This window comes from Gorilla gorilla, chromosome 12 (genome assembly GCF_029281585.2).
Source record: "Gorilla gorilla gorilla isolate KB3781 chromosome 12, NHGRI_mGorGor1-v2.1_pri, whole genome shotgun sequence".
NCBI classification, from domain to species: Eukaryota; Metazoa; Chordata; class Mammalia; order Primates; family Hominidae; genus Gorilla; species Gorilla gorilla.
Genome location: NC_073236.2, coordinates 132992933 through 133012628, shown reverse-complemented (window position 1 = coordinate 133012628; position 19696 = coordinate 132992933). Strand labels below are relative to the sequence as shown.

The 19696-nt window shown below is 43.0% G+C and overlaps 1 protein-coding gene across 8 annotated transcripts in view; it reads left to right on the top strand.

Annotated features, from left to right (window-relative positions):
• RNF144A (ring finger protein 144A) overlaps positions 1 to 19696 on the top strand; it is a 535340-nt gene that overhangs the window by 6152 nt on the left and 509492 nt on the right. For 7 of the 8 annotated variants that reach the window (XR_010130072.1, XR_008677175.2, XR_008677172.2 and 4 more), the window contains exon 2: positions 17065 to 17261. The gene's annotated coding sequence lies outside the window, so the exon portion shown is untranslated. Of the gene's footprint in view, positions 1 to 9088; positions 9433 to 17064; positions 17262 to 19696 lie in introns of those variants that run through there. The other variant, XM_019021469.4, reaches the window with a different exon arrangement.

Below are 19696 nucleotides of genomic sequence, written 5' to 3'. Positions count from 1 at the left end.
TAATCCAATTTTAGTGATTTATGTAACCATCCTATTTCCTCTGCTAAATTATAATCTCTGCACAGGTAGGAACTTACTCATTTTTACATTCTCTCAGTGCCTATCATGCTCTTTCTGAATGGATTTTTGTTAAGTGATTGAATACAAGATAGAGAAACCTGGTTCAAGAGGGAAGCCTGGAACAGATTATGAATGAAGAAATGGAATTGGAGTGTAAATTCTGTATTCCATCATGATCCGAGTAAACCAGGTTCTCTCTTTGGGTCAGGTCACAGAACAACACACCTTAAGACCCTGAGAAGTCAGATGGGAATATTTGCTTGGGTTTAAGAGTGAGGATGGTAGAATGTAGCCTGGTGGCCTGGAATGCAGAGAGAGAATCCTGGGTACCGTGGTTGTGTAGACACCACGTAAGTGAGATCCAGAGTAACAGCTGGCGAGACGTCCATGGCCGTGTTGCTGAGGGCCCGAGGCACTGTGCGATGCACGGGAAGCATAGGACGTGGCCTTTGCCTGCGATGTGAAGGGAGATGCATCATGTGGAATGGTTAGGACCAAGCGCCTGAATGTGCCCATCCGAGCGCATGTCCTGGGAGTCTGGTGAGGAAGCGATTGTGGAAATGGGAGTCAGCACAGGTGGGCTTTGGAGAGCTGGGGAGTGTAGAGAAGGGGGTGCTCTGAGCTGTCCCAGAGCAGGGCAAAGACCCAGGACGGGCAGGATTTGTTCTGGAGGATGCTGAGGAGACAGGGCTGTTGGATGAGCCCTCAGGAGCAGCAGAGGAGGGGCCTCCATCTCCCTTCTGAGTGCGGGCCTCTCATGAAACACTGGGATGCTTTCGCCAGTGCCTTGGAGGAACTTGCCAGGTAGGGCCCCAGGGCCAGAGATTCCTGTGGTTCTTCCCGTATAGGAGTTGAAGAAGTGCAGCTGCTAAGTGTGCTGTGAAGTGTGTGAGGAGCCATCCTTTGTGTTCACTGTGTTCTCTGTCTCTGAGGAATCCGTTTTCTGAGTAACTTATGTGCCCGTGGTCTGTGGTGCCAGTTGTGCACTCACAAGCATAACACAGGCTGTGTGCTCCAAGGGAGCCTTTGCTTTGGGAAGGGTGCGGGCTTCCAGAGACCTTGGGGCTGGCTCTTTGACGGATGGAGAATGTCAGGAAGCACATGCGTCCTTCTGTGAGGTTTCTGGCGACCCCGATTGCCACACGGCGAATTTTGATAGCGTATGCACTGGAGCTTTGTAGTCTAGGGCAGTGGCATCCAAAGAGCTTCCAGGAGACTTTCTGAGTTGGCACCTTAGATCTGAACTCTCTTGACTAAAACACTTGCATTTCCTTCTAATCACTTGGCAGAAGTAAGTGATTGTAATCCCTAGTGTGGATGGGATGGGGCTGGCTGTATGCTCACAGATCTCACTCACAGATTGCAGGTCCTTCTCTCTTCTTCTTGTCTCAGTGAAGCACTATCCAAGGCCCTGAAAACTGAGCCAGTCTGGTCATTGGTGGCCGGCAGAGTGGTGGATAGGGCCAGGTGTATTAGGAAAAAGAAAAAGAAATCTCTTTATTTAATCCATCGTGAGACCCTAAGAAACCATCTGTGTTTCAGCTTCTGTCCTCCTCCTTCCCCCCCCAGTTGCTCTCTTTACTTCCTTCTTGTTATCATGTGTAGGGGTGAAAGTGGCCAGATATGAGAGTAAGAGTTCCCATTTATCCAAGGACAGAAGCAGGCAGGAACCTCAGGATCTGATGTGGGCAAGCCGCAGGTAAAGGGCAGGTTCAAGGCGCAGAATACAGGTAGATGATTCTCTCTAATATCTGCCTGCATCTTCATGTGGCTGTCTTCTCTGTCTCTGCGCTGGGGGTGCATCTCTTCTCACAAGGACATCAGTCATGTTGGATTAGGGCCAACCCTGTTGATCCCATCTTCGCTTGATTGCATCTGCAAACACCCTAATAAGGTCACATTCATGAGCATCAGGGGTTAGGAGTTCAATATATCCTTTGGGGGAGACATGATTCAACACACACGTGTGTGCACACTCACAAACACACACATACACATGCATCGATACACACAACACATATATATGTAGCAGTATCAGGTATAGTGTTTGTTTGTGTTTGGATGTGTTAGCATATGTTTGGCCAGCAACATAGCACTTACTAACAAGGACTTAAACAGCTTTCTGTTTCCTTAATAGCAAGGCACTGAAGGTAGGTGCTTGCTTCCAGGCGCTGGTGCAGCGGCTTGGGATGTTACTGAGAGCCAGGTTCTCTCTTCTTTCTGCTCTGCCATCCTCAGCATGTTTTCCTTTGCCCCATCATGCAAAAGGGCTGGCCACAGCTGCGCCACATCTGTGTTGAAGGCAGTGAGAGAGGAGGGGGAGTTGGTGTCAGCTGCATCTGTCCGTTTTTGTCACGAAGCAACAAGCTTTTCCAAAAGTTTGGTGGCTGACTCTGTTCAGGGCCCAGTGCCAGAGCTGGGCTGCGTGGCCGGCTCCTGGAGAAGGAGAAGGAGAAGGAGAGAAAATGAGGGTCTGCCTGGGAGGTGGTCCTGGAGGGCTGGACTGGTAACACATGCGAGAAAACTGCCCTGTGCAGGGGTTGGCCATGCTAGGCCTTGATAAAACTGCGTTTCCCTCTCTTACCTGCTCTTCCTGGCAAAGCAGGAGCCCATATGGATTAGGCCCAGAGCCATGTGCATGCGGCTTCAAGGTTGCAGGTGTGGGGCTACGCACACCTGTGTGTTCCATCAATAGGTTCGGTGTGGGTGCAGTGTGGGCTGGGAATCCCAGTCCTGTCCTGGTTGTCTTTGTACCCCTCTAGCTTCTCATAGGAGGCGCTCAATAAATATTTGTTGAAATGAATCTGCATCTTTTCCCTTCAAAGACATTTGAGTCCAGAAACAACCACATTCATTCACTATAATATTCATGAATATCTTACTCTTTATTTCTATTGTTGTTGTTGTTTATTTACTTTTGTTCTTTAATCCATCATTTGGCAAAAACTACTTGGTACCAGGGATTCAAAGACACATTGAGGACTATATAGTGAAGGTGAGGACTTGCAGAGAGGAAGGGATGGGGCAGAGTGGGGGTGCCCTTTCTGAAACAAGGGAGAGTTTACCGTTCTGGAGTCCACATGGCAGGGATTCATCTCTTAAACTTGCGGTACTTTGTTGAGTCCAGTTTCACTGTAGTAAAAACAACCAGAACACATAGGAAGCCCTGTTGGTCCCGTGAGATTGCCTGCTCTTCACGTCTCCCGTTTGTGAAATAGCACAGGATTTTAGGTGCAGGGTTTTTCATATGCCGAATAAATATTTGTGTAGCCTTCACTCTAGGCCAGGTACTGTGCTGTCAACTGTGAAAACCTGAGTAAGACTCAGAAGGACGTGTTTGCAGCTCCTCCTGAAAGGAATGCACAATTTCTGCCTGCTGATTGGCCGAGGGAAGCATTTCTTATCTGTTAATGCTTTAATCGCTCCTGGGACTCTCTCCCTTTGACCTGCAGCTCTGCTTCCTTGACAGTGACCTTGTTTTTTTTCCGTCCCTGGCCATGTGCAGTGGATCCAGCCTTTCCTCGGGAGAACCAGCTTGACTGTGCCAGCCTAGGCGACTGACCAGGGCCTTGAGCTGTGTCTTGCTGGCCTGGCAGATAAGGGCTGCTTTCTGGAGGCAGGCAGGACTTCTTCCTTGTGTAGCAGAAAAAACAGAATGCAGACAGGTGGAGGGGAAGCGAGGACCTGGAGCCAGGCTGTCCTCTGTGGTAGCTACTGGCCCTGTGGGGCCCTGGAGCCCTTAAATTCTGGCCAGTCCCAATTGAGCTGTGCTGTCAGTGGGTTTTGGGTGTGAAAAACAGAATGTAGAGTACGCAGTCATAATTGTTATATGGATTGTATGTTGAGATGATTATATTTTGGTCATATTGGGTTAAATAAAATATATTACTGAAACTAATTTCCCATGCTTTTTAATAAAATGTGGCTACCAGAAAATTTAAAATTATGTATGTGGCTTGCATCAGACTGAAGTGCTGATCTGGAGGGCCTTGGAGAAGTGTGTTTCTTTCCAGGTTACCAGCCTTTTGACCAGCTCTTCTAGAGTGCTTACCTGCCCCGGATTCTGGGATCCCAGCATGGACAGGGCCCCTCGCCTGCATCTGGGGGCCTGGTTTGTGCCATTTCACTGTCACTAGGCACGTCCTACATGCCTTGAGGTTAGTTATGGATGGTTCACACTCTTGTCCCACTTGCCCTGTTTGGGCACGCCCTTCTCTGTAGCCTGTATTATTCAGACTCAACTGTTCAACCAGCTGAACTCTGTTCAGTCTCAATTCAGATTCCAACATTTTTGGGCCTTTTTAAAAAATGTGTTAAATGGACGGTTTGGGCTAGATGAATTTAACATTTTTCCTTAAGACTCTCTACTGTCAAAATCTACCCTGACTTCCATCATCTTTGCATCAAGTTCATTGCCGCAGGCCCCCTTCATTTCTCCTCTGGGTCCACCACCTGCCTGTGTGTTTACCATTGGCATTATCCTGGCCTTCAGCCGTCAGGGCAGATGGCACCCAATGGATCTTGCACATATATTTGATTCCCAGTGAAGACTGGTTGAGAGAAGCCTCTCCCTTACCTGTCTCTTCTCTGCACATCCTACATCTGCACCCCAGACCAAGCCCGCATGTCTAGAATACTAGACGTGCCCCCAGGCCACCAGCTTCTAGCCCAGGTACTGCTGTCCTCCACTGGCCTCCTGCATGCCCTGGCCTCCGTGCTCCTCCCTTCCTTTCTGGCGACTGCGCATTCCTCATTTGAGCCCTTGCCGTCAGAGTTGCCCCAGATTTTTTTCCGCATCTTTGAAACCTGTGGCTTTCGCTAGCCTTTTCTCCACGGCTGGCTCCAAGGCCTCCTATCACCTGACACCCTCTGTGGTCGAGGGCTTCCCCGTGAACTTCCTCCTCACCTGCTTTTTCCTGCATCCCCAGTGTCTCCTGCTGTGGCACCCTGCCTTTGGTGATGGTCAGAAACCGGCCCATCCTCTTCCTGCCACTTCTGGGGGTTCTGCGTGGCCCCTTCAGACCCCGTCAGTTCCCTGAGCAGCTTGGCATTTTGGGGGTGACGTGGAATGAAGTCAGCATCCATTTGCTCACTAGACACAGCAGACTTGGTGCCGAGGGCCTGTGAGCTTTGCCAAATGAAATATTTTAAAAAATTGGAAACAAGTATTAGCTCTAGAGTATTAAAAAAAATAACAGAATTGATGTTAACACATATGACATGTTACATCAACAAAATTGAACTGTTATTGACTTGATTGAAACGCCATGCATAGTTACATAGAAATTGTATTTAACCTGACGTGAGGGTACTTTTCAATTTTTGGCATAAGGAGAGATGAGACCTGTGGAAGTCACATGTCCCTGAGTTAAATACTGCCCTCGCCACCATATTTTACCTCTTCCCAACTCTCCTTGACAGTGGAGTTGAGACTCAGAGTTTGACATTTATTCGTTGCACTTCCATAGGGTGAATGTACAGTGAGCTGGGCTCCTGGAGCTAAGCCGTGGGTGTTACTCATTTTGAATTTCCAGCACAGGATGTGGTATGCTGAACTTCACTCTGGAACTTTTCACTGAACTCAATATATACATATTTTTATTTTAAATCAGGGACATTGGGATCCTGCCTGAAGGTCTGTATTTTCTTTTTACTGAAACACCACAATGTGGTGGTTTTCAAAACCACGCATGTCTGTAAACTGACCTCAAATGGCAAAAACCCTCAGCTGAGGTGCTAATAAAAATAATTATTGTGAAGCTTATACAATCGTAGTTTGGAAGACTTTAAATTATATTTGAATATTACCTGGTATTGACTTATATGTTATCCACACCTACTGTTTATGTAAAAATCAATTTAGTTACGATGTAACTACCATTATGTGATAATAAATAGCTTTGGAGATAGGATAAAGTTTTTCTTGTTAAGCATGGAATTGTTATTTAAAAAAAATTCTAAGAGAAAGTAGCTAAAAAAGTGCATTTTCTAATATGATGAAGTGGGTCCTGCTGCAGGAAGGAAATAAATATAAATCATGTTGGCTCGGCAGAAAGAATGAATTTCTAGACCTAAACTGGGTGAAAGGATGGCTTAAGGAAAGATGCATTATTTTTATTTGCAATGGCATGATTACTTTGCACAGTTTGCACTTTGGAGAATCCAGCTCCAGGAGATGATACTAAATGTGGAGAAAAATAAATGCTTGATGCACAAATGTATTTCTTCATGATTTTTAAAGAATAATAGCCCCAAATGGAAAACATCTAAATATAGCTAAGTAAATATCATGCTCTAATTAGATAAGATTTTTGGAGATAGTGGGCATGGGAAATGTTTATATTATTAAGTGAAAACAATGGTGAGGCAGAATTGTGCAGTTTGATGTACAAACTTGAAAAATGTGCTGAGGAGAGGAATCAGAACTCATAAGGATTGTGATAGTTTTTCTATTTTTTATTTTTCAATTATGGTTATATTTCATTTTTAGTGAAGTAAATTAATTTAGTTTTGTAAAAAATTAATTGTAAATTCAGTCATCCCCTCAGTCCACACAAATTTTGTTACTCCATATATATACACACACATGCTCACCACACACACACATCTATGGGTATATATATAATATATATAGATACACACACATGTGTATCTATATAGATACACACACATGTGTATCTATATAGATACACACACTTTATCTATCTATATATACATACATACGTGTATATATATGTATAATTTATTTTTTTGAGACAGGATCTTGCTCTGTCACTCAGGCTGGAGTGCAGTGGTGCAATCTCAGCTCACTACAGCTTTGATCTCTGGGGCTCAAGCAATCCTCCCACCTCAGCCTCCTGAATAACTGGGACCACAGGTGTGTGCCACCACACTCAGCAAATTTTTATATTTTTTTGTAGAGGTGGGGATTTGCCATGTTGCCCGGGCTGGTCTCGAATTTTTGAGCTCAAGCAATTCTCCCACCTCAGCCTCCCAAAGTGCTTGGATTACAGGCATGAGCCACTGCGCCTGGCTAACTATATATATTTCAACCAATAAATCCGCCTTATGTCATAAGTGGACATTTTGCTGCCATGGGATTGAAATGAAACAAGGAAGAAACCCTCCTATTATTAATAAACTGGACAAAGCCGTGCAAGCAACCACATTGCTTCTAAATGGCTGCCCTCCCAGGCTGACCTGATACCATGCACCTGCAGGTCTGACTGAGTACTGTTCATATCAGAACTGGGACAGTGTGCCCGGTAGAGTCCAGAAGCATCTCCTAGTGCAGCGGTCGTGGTCAGTGCTTGAGCAGAGAAGGCAAGACTGTGGGGACAGAGACAGGATCCTGCTCAAGACTTCAGGCCCCACTGGATTTGTGAAAAGACCTGTGACTTCTCTGTAAATGTTCCTGTTTTATTCATCTCTAAAGTGAGAATTGTACCAGGGTTACTTCTTTTGTGGGAATCCTCTGAGGATTAAAGAAATCATGCCTATGAAACTTCAAAGGAAGACCTTGAAGGCCTGTCCAAAATGCAGATTCACAAATTACCATTGGAATTACCCAGGTCGGAAGCTGGGTTTTGGGAATGGGGAGGGACAGGCCTGCTGACAGCATTCAGAGTCCACTGTGGAGAACTTCATTGGCTCATAAAAGACTGCCCTCTGGTCCACAAAAATGGAAGTATTTGACCCATGTCGTTTTTTTCCTAGTTTTCAGTTAAAGATAGCCTAGATGAAATAATGCCATATTTCCATTTTTTCTCTAATTTTCTGTTTTGGTGGTGGTTTTGTTTTAAATTTATGGTGAAAATGCCAGTGGTTCTTGTGTTATCTAGAAGTGTGCTGTTTAATCTCCAGATATTTGGAGATTTTCCATCTATCTTTCTCTTACTGATTTCTAGTTTAATTCCATTGTGATATGAGGCCATACTTTGTATGATTTTTGTTTTTTTCTTGTTTGTTTTTACATTTAAGGTGTGTTTTGTGGCCTGGACTCTTCCCTTTGAACTAAAGGAATGTGTATTCTGCTATTGTTGGATGGAATATTCTTTATCAAGTAGATCGAGTTGATTGTTAGTGCTATTCAGTTCAACTGTGTTCTTATTGATTTTCTGCCTGCTGAATTTGTCCATTTCTGATAAAGGGGTGTTAAAGTCTACAGCTGTTAGTAGTGGATTTGTCTGATTCTCCCTGCAGTTCTGTCAGTTTTGCCATGTGTATTTTGATGCTCTGTTGTAGGGTATTACATGTTTAGCATTGTTGTGTCTTGGAAAATTGATCTTTTTATTATTTTGTGATGACCCTCTTTGTTGTGATGATTTTTTTCTTGCTTTGAACTCTGCTTTATTTGAAATTAACATAGCTAGTCCAGCTTTCTTTTGATTAGTGTTAGCATGCTATATCTTTTTCCATCCCTTTATTTTTAGCATGAATCTTCCTATTTGAAGTAGGTTTCCTGTGGACAATGCAACATGTAGTTGACACTTGCTATTTTACCCTCCCTGAATATCTGTACCTCTTAACTGGTATATTTAGACCATTCACAATTACACACACTTTAAAAATAGAAAATACTGTGTATTGCTATTTGGAGATTTTTTTTTCCTTAGTATATTAAGTTACCTTATTCCTTTACAAAATTACATAGCCAAAGGAATTGCTTTCTAAGTTCTTTAAAATTAGTGTGTGTTTTATCTCACCATTCTAAATAAACTATTTTTTTCCTGTGGTAATGCCTCTACTATAACAAGCTTCTCATTTTGTGCCTAATTTGGTATCCGGTCGGATAAATCAATTGGTTCTTTGTGAGCAGTTTAAGCCTAAGACTCAGCTTCATTTTTATGAGTGATATCTTAGAATCAGGAATGATGGCAGAATTAGCCAAATGCCTTTTATCACAATAAGAGAATTTTAAACAATACTCAATCAATTGATAACCAATGAACTAACGAGTTTGTTCCATAGCTATAATTTGACAAATATCTCCACTGCTGAAGAGTGTATTTTGTTTTCCCCCAGAGAAGACAAGTGCAAAATAACTCACTGCAGGGCAACTCTAAAGGGATCCCTGTGTTTCCCAGTGTACAGACTATTAGTATACGATGCATGCGAACAGAGAGGTGCTTTATTGAAGCGGGACAAGACCTCTATTCATTGTAAAGTCAAACAAACCACACATGTGAAAACCTCCACTTATAGCGGCTGCATAAGCTTAGCTGCACAGAGCTATACTGCTTTTTGAAATATTAACTTGCAAGTTCAGCAACAGCTAAGAAAACAATCCTAGACTTGGAAATTGGAAGACTGGAAGAGAAGTGGAGGGATTCCTTTGGAACCCTTTATGTACGTGTGTGTAAGGAATTGTAGGTAAGTGGGAGGGTCTCTCTTGAGCAGTATTTTGCTGTGATCACTAGTGGGCACAGAGTCTAAAATTTTCCTTCATTATGGAGAAGAGGGAGAAAGGATATGGAGAAGGAAGAGCCTCTACTAACTTGGATTTCTATGTGGATTTCAGAGCAGAGCCTACTCTAAGGATTTGCTTCAGGGAGGCTGCAATGCAAAGAAATGCTGTCTTTTTGTGGGATTTTAATTTAGAGCTTGCAATATGTTATACTTATGAGATACAATCCTTGGTGAGGCAAAATAAAAATAATTGTTTTCTCTCAGTGTATAGTATCTCATGGGTACTGTATCAAAAGTCTTTAGCCTCTAAAAATTTAAAGTTATAAATGCAGAGAATAAAAAACCACTTTGAAAGGAAAAAAAATGGAGAATAAAATTCCCTTTATTCTAAAGCAATTGCCCACAGTTTTTTTTTATTGTAATTCTTCTAGAAAAATTGTCAGTATATAACTTAAGTGTGTGTTCACAGATGGGATCATAGTGTATGAATATTTTTGTAGTGTGACTTTTTCTTTGCTGATATATCTTAGATATCTTTTCATGCCAAGACATGAAATATTAACTAAGGTTCAGCTTATTCTTCAGTCATATAGCTGTATTATTTATTCAGCTTTTCTTCTATTGATGGGTTTGTAAGTAATTTTCAGTTTTTGTTGTTGTGAAGATTGCTTCCAGGGTTTTTTGTTTTTGTTTTTGTTTTATTTTGTTTTGTTTTAACATACACATGAAATTTTTTTTCACCAATGTATCTCTTGAGTAAATACTTAGGGCAGCACATGTGGGTCAGAGTTATGTGTGTTTTATGTTTTGATCTGTTTCCAAGTCATTTTCCAAAATGACATCTATCGTTGTTCTGCTAAGAAATGGATGAAAGTTCCTCTTTCTCCACATTCAACAGTATTGGGTTTTTATTCACCAGTATCGAGGTTTTTCATCATTGCTGATCTGACAAGTGAAATATGGTATCTTTTTACTTCATGTCTTTAATTAGGAATAAGTTTCAGCATCTTTTCAAATGTTTATCAGCCACTAGTATTTCTCTTTCTGTGAACCTGTTCACATTCTTTACCTGCTTTTCTATTGCAGTGTTTTCTATTGATATTTTTCTTTATAAATTAGAAGTATTAATTCTTCATTACATGTAATGAGAATAATTATTCCCAGTTTTGTTACTTACTTTTTACTTGTCTTATGTTATTTTTTCCAAATAGAAATATTATTTTTATGTAGTTAGAACTTTACCACTTCCTTATTTCTGAGGTTTGCTTTAAAGGCCCTTCTCCCTGCTGGGTTATACATATTTCAGTTATTTTTTTCCTGTGGTAAAATTGTAGTTTTACTTTTAGCATTGTTGGGAAACTAGCCTAATCTTTTTTCCCAGCCTATTTTTTCCCCACCTATAGCTATTTGTCTGAAAACTGTTTAGTGAATAACCCATCTTTCTTCTATTGTTCTGAGACACTACTTAGAAGTATTTAAAGATATCTACATAGAAGACTCTGTGGAGTCCTAGATAAGAGCAGGAGCTCTGCAGCTGGACATGGGTTGCCACTGACCAGCTATCTGACCTGGGCAAGGATTTTAACCTGTTTCTTCTTCTGTAAGACGCAGCTCTTTTGCAGTAGCTGTGCTTTTGCCAATATTGTGCATATCACCGCCAAGTTCAGTGACTGTCACATGGTCATCACTCAAAAAAAAAAAGAAAAAAACCACATGGTCAAGGTAGTGTGGATGCTGTCTGTGCTTCTCATTGCCACTTCCAGGCCATTGCACCTTCTTCCTCCCTAAAAATCCCCTGCTCCCTTGAGACATATGCCATCAGGTTTTACCATCCCTCTTCCTTCTTCTCTGAGCCTTCTACAGATAACCCCTCCTTTTGTCTTCCTCCACATTCATAGACGAGTTTAGCAACTAATTCACCATTTTCATCTTCTTTCCTGTTACTACTTTAGCCATTTCAACATCTGCATAGCAGGCCATTTCAAAACTAGATCCCTGACTTTCTTCTTTGGCCTCCTCCTTTTGGTCATCCTCTTTGGTCTTACATTAGGTACCCATTCCTGCAGTGACACCCAGTTCTTCTAAAATCTGGACATCTAGCATCCCATTCTGAGGTCACCACCCTCTCCTTGCAGCTCCCCGTTCCTCCTCCCTCATTGGTCGCTCTTCATCACTGAGCTGCTTCTCTGTGTTTGGACATCCGAGGGCCCACGGCTCCATCCTCAGGCCTCTTTTCCTGTCTTTCCCGTCTACATCCCTGCCCGGGTGAGCTCATTTGGCCTCCAGTGTTAATGTTAACAGCATGTAGATGGGATGGCCTCTCACTTTGTGTCACCAGACCACCCCCACGAGCCCATGCTTGTTGTCAGCACGGCAATCTGCACACCTACCCTAGGGCTTCTGAGGGACATCCATGTCATGGACAGTGGGGCTCAAACGACTGTTCAGGACAAAAGTCTGGAAGCGTCTTTGACTTCTTTCTTTTCCTCCCTCATTCCCTGCCTCCCTTCCTTTCTCCCATCAGATGCTTTGGGAGGTACCTTCAATATCTGTCAGGTTTCTGTTTTTCACTGCTTTCACTGTTCCTTTAGGGAACTTGGGCGGCTCGGCCTATGGAAACAGTGAAGGCGGGGGGGCTTCACTGTTATTGCTTGTGCGGAGCAGTGAGCATGTTTGTGGAGCATGTTCTTTCTCCGTACGTTCTCATGTCCCGCTTGCTCATTTCATCCAGGACTCACTTAAAATATCACGTCTTCAGAGAGGCCTTAAAGACTAAGAAAATAGCACGTCCTTTCTTTACCTGGTTGTATTTTATTGTAGCTCTTATCACTAACTGATGGCATATATATACACACACCCACACACATATAGATACATATGTACACATGTGTGCATACATAGATGCATATATACACACGTATACACATACATGCTTCTATAGATGCATGTGTGTGTGCGTATAGATAAATACTCAGACTGCAAAGTTCTGAAGGTTTTGAGTGGTTGTCACTGACTTTTTTCTCATAAGCCTTTTTATTGTAGTGATTTCAGCTGCTGCTATTTTAGAGCCTTTATTTAACAAGCAGTCATCTTATATAATCTTAAAAAATCACCAACAGGATCCTTTTCTATATTGATGTACACACACTTGGTGAAAGAAAGAAATGAATAAAATAACGTCTTTAATGTATGTTTTTGCATCAGGTTGACTTTCTCAGGTTATTCTGAACCATTGAGTCTTTTGTTCATAATTTGAAGTAGCATCTGTGTTCCGAGAAAGGTGTAAATTAATTAATTGTATTGAAGTTACCAGACAAGCACACTGTTAGGAAATGAGAAGCCTCATCCTATCCTTCAGTATATCAGATTTTTTCAAGTCACACATAGTAGTGTGTGTGTGTGTGTGTGTGTGTGTGTGTGTGTGTGTGTGTGTCACTGAGGGCCAGGTGCGGTCTATAGGTTCCTACATAGTCTGAGCTCCTTGACAGCAGAGACCACATCTTATTCACCTTGTTGTCACTCCTATGTGCTGTCTGAGCACATGGTCGGGGTGCAAGAAAAGGTTGAGTGCGTGAACATTTACTACAGATATTTCTGCTAAAACCCAGTACATGCATTCCTGGTGTTCTATAAAAACAGGTACTAAAAATGTGAGGGCTTCTTGAGTATTGAGGGACTGACCACTCAATACCGGTGTGGCTTCGTAACCAGAGTATATGAAGAACAATTCTTGATACCTGGGTACACATGCAGCTTGGCTGGAGGCTGTTAAAAACATGGATGACAAACAACCAAGTGAAATGCTATGGCACTTCATTAGCGCCCATTTGCTGGTGCTGAGAAAATGCGGATGCCAGTCAGCTGTGTGACCATGGGCCACTGTCCAGGTGGGGACAGGAGGCTTTGCAACCTGCCAACAGCCCAGGAGCCACACTAGGCTCCCAACACACCCCTCTGGGCAGGAAGCTCTGTGGCCAGGCTCTCTTTATAAATCTTTTTATAATGCAGCTGGGAAAGGCTTCATTTGCCAGTGCACCAGCTGAGCAGAGAGCTTTTCTTCCTGCTGGAGGTTATAATTCTGTTTACAGGCTCTTCTTACCTAGGAAAAATGGCAGAAGCTGTAGTAAAAGACACTATGTTGTCTTTTGTTTGAAGGCTCAGAATTTATTGCCAAGTAAAGGCAGAGAATAGATTTGCAACAAAGTGGATACCATTTTCTGGAATGGATATCTAGATGCTGCTCAGGACTGAGGAGGAACAGCTTTCTGGAGGGGAGAGGCTTGCTCTGTGCACGGCCAGGTGATGTTTGGAGGCTGGGTCAGGGCTCTCGGCTGGTGGAGACATTGGCATTAAAGGCTTTAGCTTGAGCAGCCTGGTCCTGAGTGTTGCAAAAAAATTAGCATCCTCAGGCTGCATGTGGGCAATGCTTGCTATTTTAGTAAAGGAGCAGTAACGAGGGAATATCTACCAAAAAGATATATGGGCCTGTCCACCAGGCTGTGCCTTCTGTCTGGTCAGATGGAAACACTGCTCCTCTATTTCTCTGCTTTGAGAAAACTAGGATGGCCCTGCAGAGGCAGAGGGGGAGAGAGAAAGAGGCAGTTGAAGTTGAAGCAAAGTTGTTCTTTGCTTCCCGAACAGAAATGCCTAAAGTTTAGCAGAGTTTACATATAGTGTTGCAGTCCTGATGAACAAAAGCTATACTGAGGAAGAGAACATTTGGGAAAACCTGGAGTAATCCAGACTTCGTCTTTTAAAATTTTTTCCACTTGGCATGTTTCTGTTCCCCTCCCCTCCCCCCCTCCCCTCCCCTCCCCTCCCCCCTCCCCTCCCCTCCCCCCCTCCCCTCCCCTCCCCTCCCCTCCCCTCCCCTCCCCTCCCCTCCCCTCCCTTTTTTTTTTTTTTTTTTTTTTGATGGAGTTTCGCTCGCGTTGCCCAGGCTGGAGTGCAATAGCGTGATCTTGGCTCACTGCAACCTCTGCCTCCTGGGTTCAAGCGATTCTCCTGCCTCAGCCTCCCATGTAGCTGGGATTACAGGTGCCCGCCACCACACCCAGCTAATTTTTGTATTTTTAGTAGAGATGGGGTTTCACCATGTTGGCCAGGCTGGTCTCAAACTCCTGACCTTGTGATCCACCTGCCTCGGCCTCCCAAAGTGCTGGGATTACAGGTGTGAGCCACTGTGCCTGGCCTCTTTCTTTCTTTTTAAATAGTAGTTTTATTAAAATGGAATTCACACAGCATAAAAGTCATCGTTTTAAAGTACACCATTCTGTGGTTTTTAGTATAGTCACAGAGTTTTGTAACCAACATCGCTATCTAATTCCAGGGTCTTTTCAGTACCCTCCAAAAATCTCTGCATCCTTTAGCACTCACTCCTTATTCTCTCACTTTCCAAGCTTCTGGAAACCTGTGATCCACTTTCTGTCCCTATGGATTTCTGTTCTCGACCTTGCATGTGAGTGGTTTCGTATAATATATGTCCTTTTGTGTCTGGCTTCTCTCTCTCATCTGGCACAATGTTTTCAGCATTTACCCATGCTGTAGCATGAATCAGTACTGCATTCCTTTATGTGGCCAAATCCATTGCATAGATTTGCCTCAGTCTTTTTTTTTTAGACATTCACTAGTTGATGGACATATGGGTCGTTTTCACTCTTTGGCTATTATGAATAATGCAGCTGTGAACATTCCTGTATAGGTTTTATTGTGGAGGTATATTTTCATTTATGTTGGGTGTTTACCTAGGTGTGGAAATGCTGGGCCATATGAGAACTCTATGTTCAACACTTTGAGGAGCTGCCAAACTATTTCCTAAAGCAGCTGCACCACTTTACATTCTCCCCAGCAATGTGTAAGGGTTCACATTTCTCCACATTCTTGTCTACACTTGTTATTATCTGTCCTTCGATTCTAGCCATCCTAGTGGGTGTGAAGTGGCATCTCATTGGAGTTTCGATTTGCATTTCCCTAATTGGTTAGTCATGTAGAGCAGTTTTTCTTGTGCTTATTGGCTATTTGAATATCTTCTTTGGAGAAATGTCTATTTAAATCCTTTGCCCATATTTACATTTGGGTTGTCTTTGGATTGTTAAGTATTCTTCATATATTCTGAATCCGAGGCCTTTATCAGATATATGATTTGCAAATGCACTTTTGCATTCTGTGGGTTGTCTTTTTACTCTCTTGATGGCATTTTTGACATGCAAACATTTTTAACTGTGATGAATTACAAGGTATCTATTTTTTCTTGTTTGAGCTTTTAGCGCCATATTTAAGAAACCATTTCTTCATCTGTGATGATAAAAATTTACTTTTATGTTTTATTTGTAAGAGTTTTATAAATTTAGCTGTTATATTTAGGTCTATGATTCATTTGCTGTTAATTTTTGTGAAAGGTTTAAGGTCTGTGTTTAGATTCAGTTTTTCAGCACTATTTGTTGAAAAAAAAAACCACTATCATTTACCCATTGAAATGTCATGTATACTCTTGTCAAGAATCAATTAACCAGAAATGTAGATGCTTACTTTTGGAATGTCACTTCTAATCCATTAATCCATATGTCTGTCCTTATGTCACTATTACACTATCTTGATTAATATAGCTTTATAGTAAGTTTTGACATTAAGAATTGTAACTCCCCCAAGTTTTTTTTCTTTTCTAGGTTCTTTTAGCTACTAAGAGTCTCTTGGATTTCTGTGTGAATTTTAGGATCAGCTTGTCAATTTTTATTGAAAAAAGGCAGCTGTGATTTTAATAGCAATTACATGTAATCTATTCACCAATTAATCAATCTGTTAATATATTAGTTTGGAAGGTGTTGCTATCTTAGCAACATTGTCTTCCATCCACGAACATGGGATGTCTATTTTTTTAGGGCTTCTTTAATTTCTTTTAATGATGTTTTGGTAGTTATTAATATACAGATCTTACACATCTTTTGTTAAAGTTGTTTCTAGGTATTCTTTCTGGTGCTATTCTAAATTATGTTTCTTATAATAACATATAGTTGTTACTCATTCAATCAATTCCTGCCCTTGAATGGAGTGTTTAAACCATTTAGCATAATTACTAATAACGCTGAATTTATGTCTGCCATTGTACTATTTGTTTTCCATGGATCGTAATGTTATTTGTGTTCTTCTGTTCTTCCGTTTTGGCTTCTTTTTCATTAGTTTATTTTTATCCTCTTTTAATTTTATTTTTATTTTATTATATACTTCTGAGTTATTTTTCTCATGATTGCCCTGAGAAGCAAGCATTTCTGTGGACTTGCACCTTTCTCTATAGGAGACTCACTGGGCAAAGCTGAATGGCTGTGATTGAAAAGGAGGGGACAGAATGAAGATCGAGGGACAGTTTGTTATCTCAGAATTGTCTGTGTTGATGGATTTATTCATTAACTTCTTGGTGGATTTTTTTTAACATAGTAAACCTCAGTTTTTTCTCCAGTTTACTATTATGCTTCACAACTGTCTGACTGGATAAGATTTCTAATGTCAGTAGCCTTTCCTCTGGGCTTAAAGAAAGGCTTTGTACCCTGCTCCTCTCCTCCCTGCTCCTCTAACTGCCGGTGTTCTTCTCTTGTTTCTTAGGCATCCAGTACCCTGCTGACTCTGACATGTCCCCAGCCTCCCCCAGCTCTGCAGGGAGCCCTGGTGCCGGAGACCTCCCACTTCTCCCTATGGGTGCCTGACCTGAGGGCAGAGACATCTGAGTGTGCGTAAGCACAGCAGGACACCAGGACCTGGCCTGAAGACATTTCCTCTCTTCCCCTCTGGACTTCTCAGAGGTAACTTTGAATTCGGAAAATGAAGGCTTGCCAACCTTCATTGATCTCTTCTTAGTGGAATCTCAGGCCATTGTTGGAAAAGATAGTAGGCCTGCCTGGGTGGATTTTTCTATACCTGTTAAGCCACACCATAAAGGCAATTTTCTAGTAGGTTTCCCCGGAATGAATTTTAAGATAGTGTTCAACACATTATTTTATGCCATCATAGTTGTTTATACTTTGGAAAGATTTCCAGGTTTATTCATTTGCTGCTTATAACAATCCTTGGAGTCTCCTGTTTTAGATCTCCCTGATTCACTAGAGAACACGTGGATTGAGCTCCTCCATGTGCCAGGCACAGCTCTAACTCAGAACTCAGTGAGGCAGCACCAGTGCCTGCTCTCACGGAGATTCTGTGTTTGTGAGGAATACAAGTGGAGGATGGGGGTAGGGACAGACAGGAAGAGACAGACAATTTTCATTTGACAGTAGCCGGAAGCAAATTATATGCTATGCAACAAAGCCTAGATATTGTAGAGAAAAGAAAAAGTAGACCATGTCTAGTAGGACGGAGCAGGTTGCAGTTTTAAGTGGAGTGGTCAGGGAGGTCTCTAAAGGTGAAATTGAACATGCACTTTAAGGAGGCGCAGTAACTAGCCACTTAACATCTGGGCAAAAGTGCTGTAGACAGAAGGGCTGGTGGCTGCAGCATACAGACAGCTGGAGGAGCACCCAGGCCAGCCTGGCTGGAAGGACTCAGCACAGAGCTGTGAGCTGGGACTGGGCAGGACATAGTGGGACCTGGCTGTGCCTGCCATTGCAGGCTGTGGGGGAATTCTAGGTTCATGATGGGATATCAGTGTAGGGTTTTAAGCAGAGAAGCAGGGTCTATTTCATTTTAAATGGCTTACTCTGGCCTCTACGTTGAGAATAAACTGTAGAAGGTGGAGGAAAGGGTAGAATCCAGGAGACCATCTTGGAGGATATTGCAGATGGCAGAGGACAAGGCTACAGTCCAGGAGACCATCTCAGAGGACATTGGAGAGAGTGGAGGACAAGGCTAGAATCCAGGAGACCATCTCAGAGGACATTAGAGAGGGCGGAGGACAAGGCTAGAGTCCAGGATACCATCTCAGAGGACGTTGCAGAGAGTGGAGGACAAGGGTGTAAAATCCAGGAGACCATCTCAGAGGACGTTGGAGAGGGCGGAGGACAAGAGTAAAACCCAGGAGACCATCTCAGAGGTCACTGGAGAATTCTACTTTAGTAATCCAGACAAGAGACAGTGGGGCACACTCTGCAGATAGCAGTAGCAGCAGCAGCAGCAGCAGCAGGGAAAAGTGGCCACATCTGGATAGTTTGAAGAGAGAGCCCTTACCATGTCCTTCCAGAGTGGTTGTGAATATGAGGAAAAGGGGAAAGTCTGTAATGACTCCAGGCACTTTAGTTTGAGTAACTGGATGGAATTGTCACCAGTGGAGATGGAGTAGGTTGCAGCCAGAGAAGGTTTGGGTGCAAAAAGGGATTCAGAGGCCAGGTGCGGTGGCTCACGCCTGTAATCCCAGCACTTTGGGAGGCCGAGATGGGTGGATCACCTGAGGTCAGGAGTTTGAGACCAGCCTGGCCAACATGGCAAAACCCCATCTCTACTAAAAATATAAAAATCAGCTGAGAGTTGTGGCAGGTGCCTGTAATTCCAGCTATTCAGGAGGCTGAGTCAGGAGAATTGCTTGAACCTGGGAGGCGGAGGTCGCAGTGAGCTGAGTTCGCGGCATTGCACTCCAGCCTGGGTGACAAAAGCGAGACTCCATCTCAATTTAAAAAAGAGATTCAAAGTTCAGTTTTGAACTTGCTAAGTGTGAGAAGATTATAAGCCACCCACATGGAGACGCCGAGTGGGTGGTCCTATCCAGATCTGATCGTTTAAGAGGGCGGTATGTGCCGGAGATGTGATAGGAGTCTTTGGCCTCTGTTTGGTATTTCAAGGAATAAGATCAGATGAGATCCCCAGTGAAAGAAGAGAGGAGTTGTAAGGACTGGGCCCTGGGGCATTCCAGCTTCATGAGGAGCAGAAGAGGACAAGCCAGCAAAGGAGAACAAGAGGGAACAACCAGGGAGGAAGCGGGGGAACCAGGAGCATGGAGAGGACTGAGAATGGAGGCTCGGGTCAGTGCCAGGACCAGTGGTCCAGTGGCTGTGGCCACACAAACTGGATTGGAGAGAAGAATGCAGGGGAGGAAGTGGAGACAGGGATTGTAGACAACTCGGTTGAGCTTTGCTGCAAAAGGGAGCAGAGTTTGAGGTGGTATCTGGTGGGGTAAATAAGCTTAGGATAATTATTTTTCAGTTGGAAGCATTATCAGCATGTTTAGATGCTGATGGGAGTGATTCAGTAGAGAGTGAAATATTGATTGTGTGGGATGGAGGGCTGCTGAAAACACTTCTTGAGTAGGAGA